We start from the raw sequence: 18,944 nt of genomic DNA, 5'->3' as shown, positions 1-18,944 counted from the left end.
GATGTACAGTCTATATCTAGGTGTACCATATGTGTACCGGTAAGGGTGTGCAGTCTATATCTATTTGAACCATATGTGTACTGGTATGGATGTACAGTCTATGTCTATTAGTACCATAAGTGTACCTGTATGGGTGTGCAGCCTATATCTGGGTGTACCACATGCCTACCGCTCTGGGTAGGCAGTCTATATCTATTTGAACCATATGTGTACCGGTATGGATGTACAGTCTATATCTGGGTGAACCATATGTGTACCGGTATGTGTGTGCAGCCTATATCTGGGTGTACCACATGCCTACCGCTATGGGTGTACAGTCTATATCTAAGTGTACCATATGTTTACTGGTATGGGTGTGCAGTCTTTATCTGGGTGTACCAAATGCCTACCGCTGTGGATGTACAGTCTATATCTAGGTGTACCATATGTGTACTGGTATGGATGTGCAGTCTATATCTAGGTGTACCACATGTGTACCGGTATGGATGTGCAGTCTATATCTAGGTGTACCACATGTGTACCGGTATGGATGTGCAGTCTATATCTAGGTGTACCACATGTGTACCGGTATGGATGTACAGTCTATATCTAAGTGTACCACATGTGTAACCGGCCCCGATGGTTCAGTTGGTAGAGCGTTCACTTCGTGGGAAGTAGATCCAGGTTCAATCCTGGGTCGGGTCACACCTAAAACCTTAAAAGAGAAAGCTGTACCTTCCTCGCTTGGCGTTCAGCAGTAACGACAACTGGTTGACCCGTATCAGTATAATGGCAGTGGGCGGCTTACTTGCCTTCGGTAAGTCGTCGCAGTGAAGCAGCACTAGATAAAAGAGCGGTGGAAATCCGTTCTGCAACAAGAAGGCACATTACACGTACATGTCCTCTAAGGGCTCCTTCGTCGTCATATGATTGAAAAATTGTTACCTACGACATTAAACCCTAAGCATTCGCACTCGCTCCATATGTGTACCGCAGTCTATATCTAGGTTACCGTAGGAGAACCGATGTAGTCCATGTCGACGTCCACCCTATGTCTACCAGTATGAGTGTGCAGTCTATATCTGTGTGTACCATATGTGTACCGATGTAGGTATGCAGTCCATTTCGAGGTGTACCCTATGTGTACCGGTATTTGTGTGTTGTCTATAAGTGTTTCACATATAGACTAGTTTTGAACCTCGCCCCTCTTGTATAGAAGAGGGACGCTTTACATACTAAGCCAAGTCCAGCTAAGGTAATATTAAAACCTGGGCCAAGGTTTTATATTACATTTGTTCTAAACAATATAGTAAACGGTTAATCTATATTTTTCAATGAGCTCATAGTAACATAATAATACAAGAAAACATCATGAACGGCAACTTTGTGAACATAGGCGTAGTTCTGGAAGCCACGCTCGTGCGTTCCTGACGAAGGAGCTCTGTGAGGAGCTCGTGTGCTCGTCACAGTAGCTCGTGTGCTCGTCACAGTAGCTCGTGCGTTCCTGACGAAGGAGCTCTGTGAGGAGCTCGTGTGCTCGTCACAGTAGCTCGTGTGCTCGTCACAGTATCTCGTGTGTTCCTGATAAAAACTAATCTATACCGGAACGTTGCTTTTCCAAAGTATAAGAATGAATGGATGAATGAATGATTCCGGCTAGATATAAAGTGGATGGCAATATTTCAGCCATATCCTATGTACCGTCTTGTAACTCATCATAAGTATCACGTGGATATATAACGGGTTAATTAACACACAGGTGTGTATGATCACTGCACAGCATATCTCTTGCAAAAACATCATTGGCAGCAGGTGATGAAGACATGTAAGTAATGATCTACAGTCAGTCTGTCTTATCAAAAGGAGATAAGAAATGTTAGCGCACTATCCCTAGGGGTTGTGTTGAATGGTGTAAGATACGTGGATCACGCATGGAGCAGATGCTAGCGTTCTCAATCTGTATGTGGTACATTCGCACTGCCGTATTCAGGTACACGCAGACCTACATAATTGTTACCACGAACGGCTATTGACATTCATTGTTTTCACCGCAAACACTGGACCAACCAGTTTTTTCTGCTTTTCTTAACGTGGTGAGCGCCGACAGAAAATTAAATTATAAAGTTGAACGGCCTGAGGTTGACCTTCACAGGATTTGAACTCGGGCCTACTGCATAACACGCAGACGCCGTATCTACTGGGGCACCGTGATGGTCAGTCTAAGGCTGTAGTAGTGCTGGACGCTGCAGAGTTCGTGAGAGCGGGAAGGACGACCACAATCACAAGGGTCGCCTCCCCCGGTTCTAGAATGACGGACTCTACATCACGTGATCGGGTTTTTATACCCTTTACGCCACCCATTAACTGGTTATTTTAGGATAACAAAGAAGTCATTGATTATGAAAACGTGACAGGTTTTCCCACAATGTTGTGAGGCCTTGATTTGCTGTGACCTTGACCAGTCTCCCTTGCTTGAGGTCAACGCACTCTTAGGCTTATGCCTTGTTCAGTTTCCTGTCCACCCTTGCTGTTCGCCTCTCCCAGCCACAGAACCCTAACCATTTGGCACTCACTGTAGTGCCTGTTGTCAAGGCTGACCAGAATTTATATTCAATACCGCTATTTCACAAAGGCTTAAATTAGCTTTAAGTTTCGGAGATCGTGTTGAAATCTTCGGAATAAATGTATCCAGTCTTTGAGTACTATAGGGTCTATGAGAGACACGAGTTCAAGTGAGTTGCGCGTGGGGGCGTTCGCGCATTTACCGTAAGTTGGGTTAGAAAACACTCCATTCGCCCAACGCTCATGCTCGAAGGCTGGGTACCGCCAGAGTTCTAACCCAACCTCCAGTATATGCGTGAACGCCGCCACCGTAACTCCGTGAACTCGTGTCTCTCATAGGCCCCATACACACTAAAAATGTGTCTTTGACTATTGAGAACACCCTAAGTCCGATAGGTGGCGCTGGAGTAGTGTGGAGTACATACACCTTCCAGAAGGAATTGTTGGTTGTATCTGTGTACAGTAGGTTGGAGAGATATAATTGTTCTGAAATGAAGACAGAAAGGGTGGTTTTGGTTACATAACGACTCCATATTGCTGTGATAAATTGACACGTATTTAGAAACGTGTTTATTACTGTCTGCCGTACTATCATACCCTGTAAGTTACTGTGCTATATATGTGACAGCAACAATTTGTTCGCGATAATTTGACTCAAACCACATAAGAGTTGCACCGATTTAAAGTTGTTATATTTAGTCTATATTTCCTGAATGATGATTTTTCTCTTAGTGAATAATTTTAGTGACTTTAACCCATCTACACGTACTATATATCGGGCATGTTTCCTTCAGGCCTTCCCGTCCACCGGTTTTTCCCTGTCCACTTCGAAATAAGAGAGGGCAACAGAAGGAGAAAAAAAACACTAATCCTCTAGTCGCCACTAATCCTATTGTCACCACTACTCTCCCGCAAACAGGTTGCCTGTCGAGCCGCAAAGACCTAAAACAATTAAATTAACAGTGTTTGATAACATATCCCCCACCCCACCCCTCATGCTATCTACAATCACAATCATCCTCGTGACTTGTTAATCACATCCCCGTGGGGGTGAACATTGAGGTACTTACACTGGTGATCCCATGTACTTTAAGATACATGGCATAGGTAAGTTTAATAAGGTGACCCAGAGGCTAGCGATATGGCATTCGTATTAGATGGAATAGCCACTCTGTATTCTAGATTGATGATAAAAGGGTTTGTAAATTACATGTAAATAAATATACTGTGACACTGCTGAAAGTACATATTGATGTGGTCTAAATATGTGGAATCCTGCCTCTAATACAACATGTGTAAAACAACAGGAAAGCAAGACATATTATCTCATATATTATAACTCTGAATATTTTCCCTTCATATAGGCCTGTTTACATTTGTTTGTATTACCGTACTGTACACACCTGTGTCCGGGCAGAATTTATGAGCCAGAATTTATGAGCCAGAATTTATGAGCCAAAATTTATCGCAACATTACTGCACTAAAAGCCTTTATTTATGATGTATTTTAATCAATTTCACGTTATACACGAATAGAACTTTAGTGCCAGACCTCGCCACCTTAGTAGAGCAACAACGACTAGTCAATCGTATTGGAGCCATGTTAACTTTGAGGTGTACAGCACCATCATTGCTCCAACATGGCTGACCAAAGAGAGGTTATGCAAAGTCTGTAGTGCTGGACAGCCTGGTTTCTGGTAATGTTTGTATTAGAGAAGTGTATTCATCAGTAATGGACCGAGCAGATTTCAAACCACACAGCCATCTGAACGTAGCTTGGTTTGCGGAATTAGAAAAGGGACTTCTATATGTGGCATAAAAAAACTAGCTATACAGAGTATTGAATCGTAAAAGTGTTCGTGAGCTTGCGGTAACTCCCTCTCCCCACTTACACACCTCTACACGCCATCCCACATGTAGATTAAATGTTTTGGCTAGGCCAACACAAACTTAACCTCAACATGGGTGTTTGCGGATTTAGCCTGAAAACATGTGTTAAGCTCTTGAATATAGGATGTTATTGAGTGGAAGAAGATGGAAAAGGGATGGGGGAGAAGTATGGGGTTGGAAATTTGTGTCTGGTATCGAAAAGTTACGGGGGTGGGTATCTTTGATGAAGCAGGTATATGCTCACATATAAATATGATTCGCCAGATCTTCTGACCCTTGAGGGGTGTGTTTGGCCGGTCATATCTCACAGATTAAGATCCACGGCCGAGACAAGGACGAGTGGATGATGTCGTCCTTATCGATGCAGTGTATATAGTGATTGCACTCGTTTTGTCCCCTATGCTGTGCGAATTCGTCTGAGACGAGATATGTGTATGAATTGTGTTCCCCACGTTAAAGGATTTCATTATAAATCATCCTCTAAATTGGATTTCCCCAATAAATGGGATCTGGATTGGAGTTTACCACATACATGGGGTCTGGATTGGAGTTTACCACATACATGGGGTCTGGATTGGAGTTTACCACATACATGGGGTCTGGATTGGAGTTTACCACATACATAGGGTCTAGATTGGAGTTTACCACATACATGGGGTCTGGATTGGAGTTTACCACATACATGGGGTCTGGATTGGAGTTTACCACATATACAGCCTCTAGATTGGAGTTCACCACATATATAGGGTCTAGGTTGAAGTTGGATGGGGCCTGGATTGGAGTTTACCACATACATGGGGTCTAGATTGGAGTTTATCACATACATGGGGTCTAGATTGGAGTTTACCACATACATGGGGTCTAGGTTGGAGTTTACCCCATGCATGGGGTCTAGGTTGGAGTTTACCAAATACATGGGGTCTAGATTGGAGTTTACCACATACATGGGGTCTAGATTGGAGTTTACCACATACATGGGGTCTAGATTGGAGTTTACCACATACATGGGGTCTAGATTGGAGTTTACCACATACATGGGGTCTAGGTTGGAGTTAACCACATATATAGGATCTAGATTGGAGTTGGATGGGGTCTGAATTGGAGTTTACCATATACATGGGGTCTAGATTGGAGTTTACCACATACATGGGGTCTTGGTTGGAGTTAACCACATATATAGGGTCCAGGTTGGAGTTCACCACATACATAGGGTCTAGATTGGAGTTGGATTGGGTCTGGATTGGAGTTTACCACATACATGGGGTCTAGATGGGAGTTCACTGCATATATATGGTCGAGATTTGTAAAGGGTCTTGATTTATTTCACATAAAACCTTTTTCCTGGCCTACAGACGTTCGGCCCTGGCCATTCAGGTGGCAGACGTAAATCGAGCTCTAGCTGTGGCTCTGATTGTGAGCATATGTCAGGTACCTGGCTAATGGCGGTGGCTTACTGCGGATATTCTTGTATCACCCATCTATAAACCCGTCATATAAGTAGGAAATTCTTGGGTATATAGGACGTTTAACATGCTGCCAATCATAAAAAATAAATACAGTTATGTTTAATGAACATGATGTTCTAATAGTCATTCTGTTAAATTTGACAGGCCTACGCCAGCTCAGAATTGCCGTACCCCCGTGGTTTAATTATCCCCTCTATAGTCAGGTACACCTTGTTTGATCGTGGCTGCAGAACTATATAGTGCAGGCTGAGCCATGCATCAGTAGCAGCCAGCTGATCTCTGACGTGTAAGCATATACTTGTGCTCAACATCGTATGCACACATGACAAATATCTTGCTCTAGGCCATTGAAATAACTAGTTTTATCTATATTGCCCTGTCTAAATCAAGACGACAACCTTGTTGACTATTGATTGTAGCCTGATAATACGCCAATGTCTATGCCTTAACATCTTGATACGCCAATATTTTAAGACGCGTTTTTACACCGAGACATCGCTCATGAGAATCAATCTGTCAAAATCATTATGGCGTGGCCATCAAGACAGAAAGTCTTTCAGATCTTTTGACAGATACTGTTGCCATCTTTTATGCATGATAATGATTGGTGCTTTGAACGTGGTGTTTGTAGACATGGTGTTTGTAGACATGGTGTTTGTAGACATGGTGTTTGTGGATGTTGTGTTTGTAGACATGGTGTTTGTAGACATGGTGTTTGTGGACATGTTGTTTTTGTGGATGTGGTGTTTGTGGACGCAGTGTTGTGGACCCGGTGTTTGTGGGCGGTCCTTATTCACGTTCTTCCACAAAGAATGTTCAGCAGGAATGGTTTCAATAATGATCGTCTTAACTGAACCTTTTTTCATAACATGGATCCACACAAAAAATTGTCTTATAGGTGCCTTTTAATTGGGAGAAAGTGGAGCAATATGTAGGTGATAACACGTTGGACAGAAAGCAACACGTTGATATTGTTGTCAGCATTCACACGTTCCTTTGATACAGCGACATCCTACTGAATATTCTTGAGTACGGCGTAAAATACCAATCAAATAAATAATAAATAAAACACCAAGCAAAGATATTCTTTGTGTCCATGTTTCCTCTTAGCAGATTTTTCCATCTAACGTAACATAAAAACGTAGAAAACTAGTGATTGAAATGTTCTACGCAGCTTGGACCTGAGCTCTATTTTATGAGAGAAACATTGTCCATTCTGCTGTATCCAATGCTTTAAGGGCTTTCGGGTATGAATCGTGTAACATTACTGAAGCCCGCGGATTGCACGTACGTTAGAGCTCAGAGCACGTCTTTCAGCTCCCACTTCCTGCTGATAAGCTAAAGGCTCCCTTGGGATGCTCGACATTTCTTTCGGCTTTCAGGTGTATTATTGGCCGAATTATTTATAGCTAAGGCAACGTGACTTTCTTGTTTCAAATAGCGTCAACCGCTCCTGTGTCTTGTTTATAGGTCTATAAAACATGGCAACACTCTGTCTAAGTGAGTGCCATTTGCTCTTATAAAGATAAGGCCCAGTGCGATCGAGAGTAGTGCTAAATGAAAAGTCGAACTGTGCGAGAGGAAGGCCTCATGTTGGGCGGCAATAAACAGCCGACAGGCCGTATGTCGAAACAGAGAGTCGACATTGTCGATATGACTCCCCTCCCCCTCGCTGTGGCAGCATGTAGACATTGCTGAAATATCTTATATTCCTCTTACTATATGTCTTTTTGTTGAAATATCGATTCGATAGAACCAGCAATGTTTTATTTAACTGAGGAAAAACTAGAGTAGCTTTATTGCGTTCTGTTCCTTATTACTAGCTACACTCTGGGACAAAACTGTAAGGTCTGTAAAACGTAGGCCTAATGACGATATGGATTATTAAAACATAAATCACAAATACTTCCGTGGCTTTCGGTAGAACTATTGATTTACTGGGTTTAAATTTCCGGATAATCATGGTGAACGCTTTTTTAAAAATATAATAATGTACCTTTGCTGCGCAGTTTCTAGCTGTGAGACTTCAGTCGATATTTACAGGATAAGAACACAATCTTTCACATCATTTTATGAACAGTTGTTTTGAAAATCATTATTAGTAGCGTTGATTGTTTTAATAGTAGTTATTGTGCTCTGTTTGAACGGGAATTTTACAGTAAACGTCACGTCAGCGTTCTGGAAACGCAAGGGTTTGGGGATCAGCACTACAGATATATAGGTGATCTCATAATTGACGTCCAGGATAAATTCGAACGAAAGTCAGGCAAAGCATAAAAGGGGAGAGAATTCCCACATCCAAACCCGTTTGCTTCACCAACGAGGGCTATTTCCCTTGTTCTACAACTGGCCGTTAGTATTAGTATCAGCAGTTAAGCAGTAAATATATAAAACAGCGCCAGTTGGCGTTACAAGCAAGTTTCCACTTTTTCAGTATATAATTACCGGTAATAACTTGCGTCGCTGTGAAACAGTGGCAATTTTAGTTTCCTCTCGGTATAAAACATATACATGTAGCACGTCAACAGAGCTAGAACTAGCTGAAAGTATGCTATATATGGAATCAGTGGTATGCCTACCTTGTTGTTCTTTCACCTTTACTGTATAATATTTGTGTACGTTTTCGCTAATAGCTATTTAACATATGTGTACTCTTAGACTTATTGCTGTATTACATCGGTGCACTCTTTCACTCCTTGCTGAGTAAAATTTGTGTACTCGTTCACTCTTTGCTGTATTAGATCGGTGTACTCGTTCACTTATTATTGTATTACGTCCGTGTACCCATTCACTCATTGCTGTATTACGTCGGTGTAGTCGTTCACTCATTGCTGTATAACATTTGTGCGCTCGTTCGCTCATTGCTGTATTACGTCCGTGTACCCGTTCACCCATTGCTGTATAACGTTCGTGTACTCGTTCACTTATTTCTGTATTACGTTGGTGTAGCCTACTCGTTCACTAGTTGCTGTATAACATTTGTGCGCTCGTTCACTAATTGCTTTGTTACGTCCGTGTACCCTTTCACCCATTGCTGTATTACGTCGGTGTACTCGTTCACTCATTGCTGTATTACGTCCGTGTACTCGTTCACTTATCGCTGCATTACATCAGTGTACTCGTTCACTTATTGCTGCATTACATCGGTGTACTCGTTCACTTATTGCTGTATTACATCAGTGCACTCGTTCACTCATTGCTGTATTACGTCGGTGTACTCGTTCACTGATTGTTGTATTACGTCGGTGTGCTCGTTCACTTATCGCTGTATTACATCAGTGTACTCGTTCACTTATTGCTGCATTACATCGGTGTAATCGTTCACTCATTGCTGTATTACATCGGTGTTCTGGTTCACTTATTGCTGCATTACATCGGGGTACTAGTTCACTCATTGCTGTATTACATCGGTGTACTCGTTCACTTATTGCTGTATTACATCGGTGTACTCGTTCACTCATTGCTGTATTACATCGGTGTTCTGGTTCACTTATTGCTGTATTACGTCGGTGTACTCGTTCACTCATTACTGTATTACATCGGTGTAGTCGTTCACTCATTGCTGTATAACATTTGTGCGCTCGTTCACTTATTGCTGTATAACATTTGTGCACTCGTTCGCCCATTGCTGTATTACATCGGTGTACTCGTTCACTCATTGCTGTATTACATCTGTGTACTCCTTCGCCCATTGCTGTATCACGTCCGTGTACTCGTTCACTCGTTGCTGTATTACGTCGGTGTACTCGTTCACTTATTGCTGTATTACATCGGTGTACTAGTTCACTTATTGCTGTATTACATCGGTATACTCCTTCACTCATTGCTGTACAAAATTTGTCCACTCGTTCTCTCATTGTTGTATTACGTCCGTGTACCCGTTCACTCATTTTTGCATTACGTCCATGTACCCGTTCACCCATTGCTGTATTACGTCCGTGTACTCGTTCACTCATTGCTGTATTACATCGGTGTACTCGTTCACTTATTGCTGTATTACGTCGGTGTACTCGTTCACTCATTGTTGTATTACGTCTGTGTACTCGTTCACTTATCGCTGCATTACATCGGTATACTCGTTCACTTGTTGCTGCATTGCATCGGTGTAATCGTTCACTCATTGCTGTATTACATCGGTGTTCTCGTTCACTTATTGCTGTATTACGTCGGTGTACTCGTTCGCTCATTGCTGTATTACATCGGTGTACTCGTTCACTTATTGCTGTATTACATCGGTGTACACGTTCACTCGTTGTTGTATTACATCGTTCTCTCGTTGCTGTATTATATCGGTGCACTTGTTCTCTCGTTGCTGTATTACATCGGTGTACTTCACTCATTGCTGTATTACATCGGTATATTCTTTCACTCATTGATGTATTACATCGGTGTATTTTTTTCACTTTATCTTAGACATATTGCAGTATTAAATCTGCGTACTCTTTCATTTATTGCTGCATTAGTGTGTATTTGCTGAAAGTAGGTCTTAAAAACTCTGCATGGTCAGTCCGTTCTTACAACCCTCTGCTTTGTTTCTTTCTATGTGAATTCAATTTTCATTGACATGATGTAGCCTATAGCGGGAACCTTCACTGACTCATTACTGCCCGTGTCTATGGATCCCTGAACTATGAGATAGTGGCTCGAATGCAGCTCTCGCTGGTTCGACTCTAGTTTGTGAGGAAATCTGGAAGTGCTTTTCTGTGAACACTCCTGTTTCCTTTACCCATAAACAAGACTGATATGGCGTAGGTCGATCACTGGTTAGAAAAAACATATTTTTCGAAGATTCTGTACAAAAAAATACTGTGTACATGTAGGCCTAGTGTTGGTGTGTCGATGTTCTTTTACATTAACACAGCTATATATACAGTCCAATGTAGGCGTCGACTAAAAAATAACCGTTTTTAGCCTAGTTTACTTTTTCGATTTGACGCAAAGCACAATTACATGACGCTTGGACGATATACTTAGAACCCCTGAATGTTGGTTTTTGTCGCCATCTGTTCCTGATGTTATGTGTTTATCATTACGCTTGTGTCTAAAGGCAGAAACATATCCGATATAGCTGTATTATATTTTAATACTAAAAGAAAGCGCAGATGATATACCTTCATGACATAAAGTTCTGTAACTCTGGTATATATGGCTGCCATTTCTTCTGTGATGTAATTAATAGCTGCGATCTCTATGACGTCGTTCTGTGATGTAATTAACGGCTGTCATCCATGACGTCGTTCTGTGATGTAATTAATAGCTGTGATCCATGACGTCGTTCTGTGATGTAATTAATAGCTGTGATCCATGACGTCGTTCTGTGATGTAATTAACGGCTGTCATCCATGACGTCGTTCTGTGATGTAATTAACAGCTATGATTCATGACGTCGCTCTGTGATGTAATTAAATTAAATAACAAATTCTTTAGTGTGGTATGGCGTTAAAAACAATATAAATATATAACTCGTGACGTTGCGATGTCGCGATGACTCCCAGACAGTCAGACTTTCAATTTTCTTTTTTCATTTTTTAAATATGACATAGCCAAAATAGCCTAACTTATTTTGGCCATGTGTTTACTCCATTTTGTGGCAGTGTTTAACTTTTTACGTTCGCTCTCATTTAGAACTTTTACCTTCTGTATTTATATATGATATCTTTCTTTTTACGATGCAAATGTTTCCACGACGAGAATTTTAACTCATATTGCGATCGTTTCCCAATAACTCATTCCTCATGAGAACGAATGAACCAATGGACATAACTTAATTAATGTAGTAGGCTGAACTTATTTCTTATTTTCTACCCAATTGCTCTAAACGATCAACCGTGCAGTGTTTTAAAGGCGCTTGTATAGCAGACCTTTGACCAATTAGCATTAAACTTGTGATTGTATTGTATTGAGAAACCTTAAACACTGGTAGATATAGCATCGCACACATCTCTTTTACAGACATAGTCGTTCAAATTGCTTATTTTAAATTCTTGTTTTTTTTCAAGAATTGGTGACAAAGTTTGGTGGAAATATGTGTATCTTCTTTCTGTCCTTATTTGTGTTGATGGATACCACACAACTCATCCACTATTGTGGTCCGCCCGTGAAAAGTGTACTATAGGAAGAACTTTAACTTTATTGCACCCAGCCAATTTCCCCCCACCTGTAAAATATTCTTGCGCGGTGCTGGACATCGGAGTTTTCAAAAAAAAATATATAAGATGATTCTTGTTTTGTAATTAGATTGGCTACGGAACCCTGGGTCCGGGAACATCTGTTTTGTGAACTTACAGGACTGCCGGACTCTCGTTATTAAGGATACTCGTGTCTGTCTATAGTGTGTATAGCCTACCTTAGCTCCGGTTACCCTCATCTACAGTCACAAATGAGTTTACCACCTGATTCCCTTCAGTCCCAATTCCTCCTCCAAAAAAGATAGTGAGTGTTTCGGAAGTTATTCCTGCCCAAGCTTATTTATACGCTAGTCACGTGACCTTAATTTACACAGACTGATTGATCGTTTCCGACAATTCCTTATTTAACTTGGCGCACCATCTTGCCTCTATCCTGCCTTCCCATTTGTTTGTATGCCAGGCTTACACAAACGTTTTTGCGTCAATTTCCTAGCATAGCTGCAGCCGTTTACAGTTGTAATAGGGGAACGAAGTACGTGATGGACATGCGCATGAACAAAGATGAGTGTATGGCTGTGTAAGGAATAGGGGCATATATACACCTAAAACAAAGATACATCGCAGGATGAATTTTTTTTAAAATCCTTTCGTGTAATAATAGAATAGTAATTACAAAATCGCTAACCGTTACGTTACCATTGTAAAGCATTTCCTTTCCAGCCTAAGTTGGTCAGCTCTTCAATTGTGCTACTTTTTTTCTATGAGTAAATCGGTTAAGGAACATACACATATCACGCGATGTCGCGATGTCCAATGCCTCACGCGCACGCGCACGCGCTCGCGCTATCCAGAAGTGGCGTTAATTGGTAAAGTATGCCCGATATAAAGGACATGAATGCATGAGTATACGCAATTTACATGCATTGTGCAAACAAATGCAACACGTGATGCCTATGCACGCATTTTAAGGTGTACGATGATACAATGGATATGTGTAGAACAGATATACGGGCCTACGGGAAGCTAGAAGCCCGTCTATTTTCAGACTAAGCGGCGCCGGACTGCGCGATGAGGATGTGAAACCCTGGGAAGCCTAAGTCAGCTCCCAAGAGTACATCCGGGCTCCTGCTGTAATCGGCCTTGGTGTCTTACTTTTCACGGAGACAGAATGTCAGCCTTCCGCCTTCAGACCTATTTGTCTAATTCCGTCCGATTTGGTTTCTGCGCAATCCCTGTGGTTATCGTTCCTGGCATGGAGGAGCTGAGAAAATTCGCTCATGTAGAAGAACAGTATACTTTACATAATGTAAACTGGCCATTAGCCTGAAGAACTTTGACCTGGACAGTGAAGTACCCGGATGTGGTATCCATTCGTCCACGGAGTTCTGATCATTGTGGATGTAGGATTTGTATGTTGTTATATAACCGTTATGTTATACTTACATATTTTCCTGTTTGAAGTAATAATGAAATCAAGCCATGTAGACCAGTAGGCATCCTTAATGCGCGCGGAAAGACAGTCGTCACATGTCAACATAGGTTACTGTCTTAATATCGAAAAGGCTGAGAACAACTTTAAATTTAGACTGGTCAGAATGTACAGAAAGTACTGGTCAGATTGACACGATATTCGTTTTGTCAGCATTTACTACCTACATGTATTACTCATTGACTGAAACTGTGTGGAATGCACGATCCGAGATAAGTATATAATTACATAATTTACATAATTTGTCCACTAGGGCCTATACGTCAAAAAGGAAGTGGAAATATCTGTGTAGCTAACCTAATTGACAATAGCGGCACGAAGTTTTAAAACTGTGACAAGCTCTTGTGAACAGATTACCTAAATAAAGTGTAAAACTAGAATTCACCCAATACAGGCAAAGGGTCAATGCCCTGTATTTGTGTTGTACTAGTATCTTACAATGGCGGAGAATCGTTCAAAACGTCCAGACAAACGGATCAAGCTCCACGCCAGCAAAACGTGATGGATTGTTGCATGGTCCAAGGCCTGAGGCCAAACTGTGCATAAAATTTCATTCAGATTTCTTTTTCTGTAAACCGGCCCGGTTAGCACAGTTAGTAGAGCGTCCGCTTCCGGACCGGTAGATCCAAGATCAATCCTTGATCGAGTCACGCTTAAGACTTTAAAAGAGGACGTTGTAACCAGCAACGACTGGTTGACCCGTATCAGTATAATGGCGCGGGCGGGGCGGCTTACTTGCCTTCGGTGAGTCGTCTCAGTAAAGCAGCACTAGATAAGTAAGCGGTGGAAATCCGTCCTGCGGCAAGGAGGCACATTACGTATACCCTAAGGATTCCTTCGTCGTCATATGACTGAAAAATTGTTGAGTACGACGTCAAACCCTAAACACTCACCTTTTTGTTAAGTTGTTGACACACAAAGACAGAAAAACGCCAGCAGAAACGTGACATCCTTGGCAGAGGAAATGTCTAAATGTTGTGCACGGCATGACAAGAAGCAGTGGGAATATGTATAGCTTAATTTTTGTATGAATTTTGGGAAGACTTGATCAATATCCCAGGCGTGCAGAAAATTTGCCATAAATATCTGTGGGTTTCGTGAACATCCGGGACCTCATCAAACTGGCCACAGACCCCCATTAGTTTTCCATAAGCGACAATGTTAACGTTTAGCGCTGTAGCTCAGTCCCAAACATTCCGAGGCCAATAAGCTTTGGTGCATACCTGGCCCAGCCTGAGAGAAAGAAGCTGTAAAAATCTTGACATAGGTTGACTGGAAAAATCTGGACCTTTACATGCCGGCAGCTGGGAGGGGTGCCTAGCAACGCCAAGGGGACGTCACTCGCAGCCTCGTCACCACCTGTCTCCTTGTGTCCTCTCGCCCAGAATTTCAAACTTTCACCATTAAAACTCATACCTGCGCAAAGCTTAGACAATTTCCATCATTTTCATACCAAGCATGCACTTGTACACTAAAAACGGCAGGCTGGCAGCAAAAAAAGACTTTACACCCTAAAATACACAGAACTACAATCGTCCCTACTGAAAAACGCAAGTTGTAATGGGGGTCTGTGTCCTATCACACCAGCCAACTTTTTTTAAAATCAATCATTTTTGCACCACATAATGCTTACTACCTCTAAACCTCACACATAAAGTTACAGCTTGATACATGCAAAAACTTTTCAGTAGGAGGAATTTAACTTGGGGTACCCCTATCTTGGAAATGTGTCTGTTTGTCCGTCCTCAAGCACCAAGTTCAAAGCTCTGTAGTGCACATACCATTGAAAATATCTTAACCAGGTCAAATGTTTTGGAAAGCTGGTATGTATATCTGCAAGAAAAATGAAAAAATTCCAATGACAAAGTATTTTACATTTTCCATTGACAAACATTTAGAAAATTATGGATTTTCAAGTAGATTTTCTTGTTTACAGCAGTGTTAAGAAAATACTTAAAAGCCAAAAGTGTCAAAATATATATCAAAAGACAGGTAATTTATCTGACAATTCACTTAGCAAATATAGGACATACCTTTTAGCAACTTTGTGCAAAATTTGACTTAAAGTGATACAGGTGGGTAGCAAAGCGGAGTTTCAAAATTCCAGAAAAGTACATTTTGATCACCATCAAAGTAAACATATGCATCCAAATTGATATAGAAATGCTCATAGGCACAGTTTCCATGGATAGGGCTAAAGAAAAGACTAGTATCCCTTTTACATAGTGATTCACATGATAAAACCCTTTAAAAGATCACCCACTCCCCCCCACACACACACTACCCCCCTTTCCCGTCTCCCCCATGGCTGCCATTGGTTGGCTGGCTTACCTCAACTCACAGTGCAAAAGAATCCCACCACCTGTGTTGTTGCCTCAGACTAAATTAGTACTTTCCACATAACAAACACCAAAGTGTGACACTGGCATCTACAAGAGATAAGTAGAGGGGAGAAATATGAATTTGCCACTTACAAAAATAAAGCCACACAGTACATGCACATTGGTCATTCAGACAGTCAGCAAGGCAACCCTCCCAAGACATGTTGAAGGGACCCAAGAAGAGGGGAAAAGCTATACTTTTTAACCTGTAACAACACAGAAATCCTCAAATAATCAGTGAGAAATTACATCCGTAATCAGGTTCCACACTGGGTGTTGCTGGGTGGGCATGAGGAATGGACATTCAAACTGTCCGTACATATATGAGAAACCTGTGACGTTTCCCCGGTTGGGGGGGTGGGGGGGCCGGAGGGGTATGTGTCATGGTGTAGTACCGGACCAATGACGGGGATTCTAGGTCGGCCAAGGGAGTAGAAGACTGCATCCGAATGGTCAGGCCTTTGAGGAAGCTGAACGGCTAGCAGACCCCACTCACCTAGGTAGATCCCAGTTCAATATATGCATAAACCAGGCAAAGTTCACTGACGCCATGTTTGGGAGACAAGATCAAAAGAGGGAAACCAAGACAAAAGCTCAATAGGTATTAAACTAGGATGTGAAAGACATATGTAGCTGTCTAATTTCTAACTTGTGTGTGAGGACATTGGAAACATAAAGAAAATCCCAGCTGCCCAGGGAGGTGGATGCCACACTGGGCCAGATACTAAAACAAAAACTCCTTTGAGATGTCGCAGGAACAGCGTACTATGTTCTGGTGGAAAAACAGACACCTGGTGGGGCAGAGACTCATTTTCACACGGGCAATATTCCAACAGATCACACTCACATGTATGCTAGAAACTTGAAATTGATCATTTTTGTTCCAACGCCACACATACTGTGTGAGTGCACATGTAACTTGTCAGAGGAATGAATATACACATACAATGAAAACTACATGCCTACAGTGGTTTATTTTTAAGTTTAAAGAGGAAAATTTACCTTGTCCACTTCAAGTCTATGCCCAAAACAGCAGACAGTGTTTCAGCAGAGATGCCTGTTTTTAATGTTTTGTGACCTGCAGGATGATTTGAAGCACATTTACCTAGTGTGTGGTGGCACACATGGGAGGAACCTGACTTGGTTTGTAAATTAAATGCACACTGGCCCTCTCTACTACTCTAGCCAAGTAAATTAATCTGCTGATGTGTTTTTATCCAGCTGTGTGAGGCTGGGCCCTTATATGTGATGCAAGGCCTTATTGACCATCCTTAATCACACCACCCTATCTATCAGCCACATACTCCAATTTCACTCGCAGCACTCAAATTTTGCATTATTTATCAAATGTCAGCCCCAAAAGAGACATTTTAAAAACCAGGAACAATGAAACATTGTCTGTGTTTGTTCCAGTCTGTTTATACTCCTGTACTACCCTTGACCACAGAGCGTTTTAGCCCATTTTTAGACAAAATGGATATGTGGGGAAAATATAGAATTAAAAAGCTTTAAAACTGCTCAATCAAGTTCCATGTCAATGCAAACCACATCGCAGATGTACCCACCAAATATTATCAGGCTGTTGCCAAATCTGAGCACACAGTGACATATTACATGTTTTGGCACAAGTGGACAGATCAGGCCACAGACCCCCATTAGTTTTCCATAAGCGACAATGTTAACGTTTAGCGCTGTAGCTCAGTCCCAAACATTCCGAGGCCAATAAGCTTTGGTGCATACCTGGCCCAGCCTGAGAGAAAGAAGCTGTAAAAATCTTGACATAGGTTGACTGGAAAAATCTGGACCTTTACATGCCGGCAGCTGGGAGGGGTGCCTAGCAACGCCAAGGGGACGTCACTCGCAGCCTCGTCACCACCTGTCTCCTTGTGTCCTCTCGCCCAGAATTTCAAACTTTCACCATTAAAACTCATACCTGCGCAAAGCTTAGACAATTTCCATCATTTTCATACCAAGCATGCACTTGTACACCAAAAACGGCAGGCTGGCAGCAAAAAAAGACTTTACACCCTAAAATACACAGAACTACAATCGTCCCTACTGAAAAACGCAAGTTGTAATGGGGGTCTGTGTCCAAACTCGTTCTAATTCGCCTGTCATGTAATCCGTCCTGGCCAATTAACTGGGATGTGACGGATGAGGGTAACATACTTCCCAGATTCATGCGAGACTTCACAGTTGTGTTTGATGTGGTCAGTTGGCCTTGAAGTGACTGACAAACGCAGTCATAATTCCCCATGCCCATTACAAACTCTTTAGTTAAGGCCTTTTAACCGCATTGCTTCATAACCCCATTAACCTCGCCACTCCTTGGGCTGTGATCACGTTAGGCTGTGATCACGTTCATGGCATCCAGGCTACACAGTTCCTGTGTGTTTCAAACAACGCATCAATCAGACTTAACCATATCCGTATCCGATTGTCTCATGATGCACTAGCATTGTTAACTTTGCAGCACAGACGTGTTCGGATTGTTTGTTACATTGATGTAGATTTAGCACAATCCGTGAGAGTTACAGGAGGGATTCGAACATAATGTTTACATAACATACCTTAAGCTTAATAATCCGTGAGAGTTACAGGAGGGATTCGAACATAATGTTTACATAACATACCTTAAGCTTAATAATCCATGAGAGTTACAGGAGGGATTCGAACATAATGTTTACATAACATACCTTAAGCTTAATAATCCGTGAGAGTTACAGGAGGGATTCGAACATAATGTTTACATAACATACCTTAAGCTTAATAATCCGTGAGAGTTACAGGAGGGATTCGAACATAATGTTTACATAACATACCTTAAGCTTAATAATCCGTGAGAGTTACAGGAGGGATTCGAACATAATGTTTACATAACATACCTTAAGCTTAATAATCCGTGAGAGTTACAGGAGGGATTCGAACATAATGTTTACATAACATACCTTAAGCTTAATAATCCGTGAGAGTTACAGGAGGGATTCGAACATAATGTTTACATAACATACCTTAAGCTTAATAATCCGTGAGAGTTACAGGAGGGATT

The 18,944-nt window shown here is 41.7% G+C and overlaps 1 protein-coding gene and 1 long non-coding RNA gene across 3 annotated transcripts in view; one reads left to right on the top strand and one right to left on the bottom strand.

Annotated features, from left to right (window-relative positions):
- Nucleotides 1-18,944, top strand: part of LOC135469638 (cAMP-dependent protein kinase catalytic subunit 1) — a 106,773-nt gene that overhangs the window by 31,893 nt on the left and 55,936 nt on the right. The window lies entirely within an intron of this gene.
- LOC135469639 (uncharacterized) lies at nt 15,217-17,673 on the bottom strand. The gene is made up of 3 exons (XR_010444344.1): nt 17,636-17,673; nt 15,846-15,943; nt 15,217-15,347 (listed from the first exon to the last, which is right to left on the bottom strand). It is a non-coding gene; the product is annotated as an uncharacterized LOC135469639 (long non-coding RNA).

This window comes from Liolophura sinensis, chromosome 7 (assembly GCF_032854445.1).
Source record: "Liolophura sinensis isolate JHLJ2023 chromosome 7, CUHK_Ljap_v2, whole genome shotgun sequence".
Taxonomy (NCBI): domain Eukaryota; kingdom Metazoa; phylum Mollusca; class Polyplacophora; order Chitonida; family Chitonidae; genus Liolophura; species Liolophura sinensis.
Note: the sequence above shows the minus strand (reverse complement) of the source record. Positions and strands in the feature narration are given on the sequence as shown.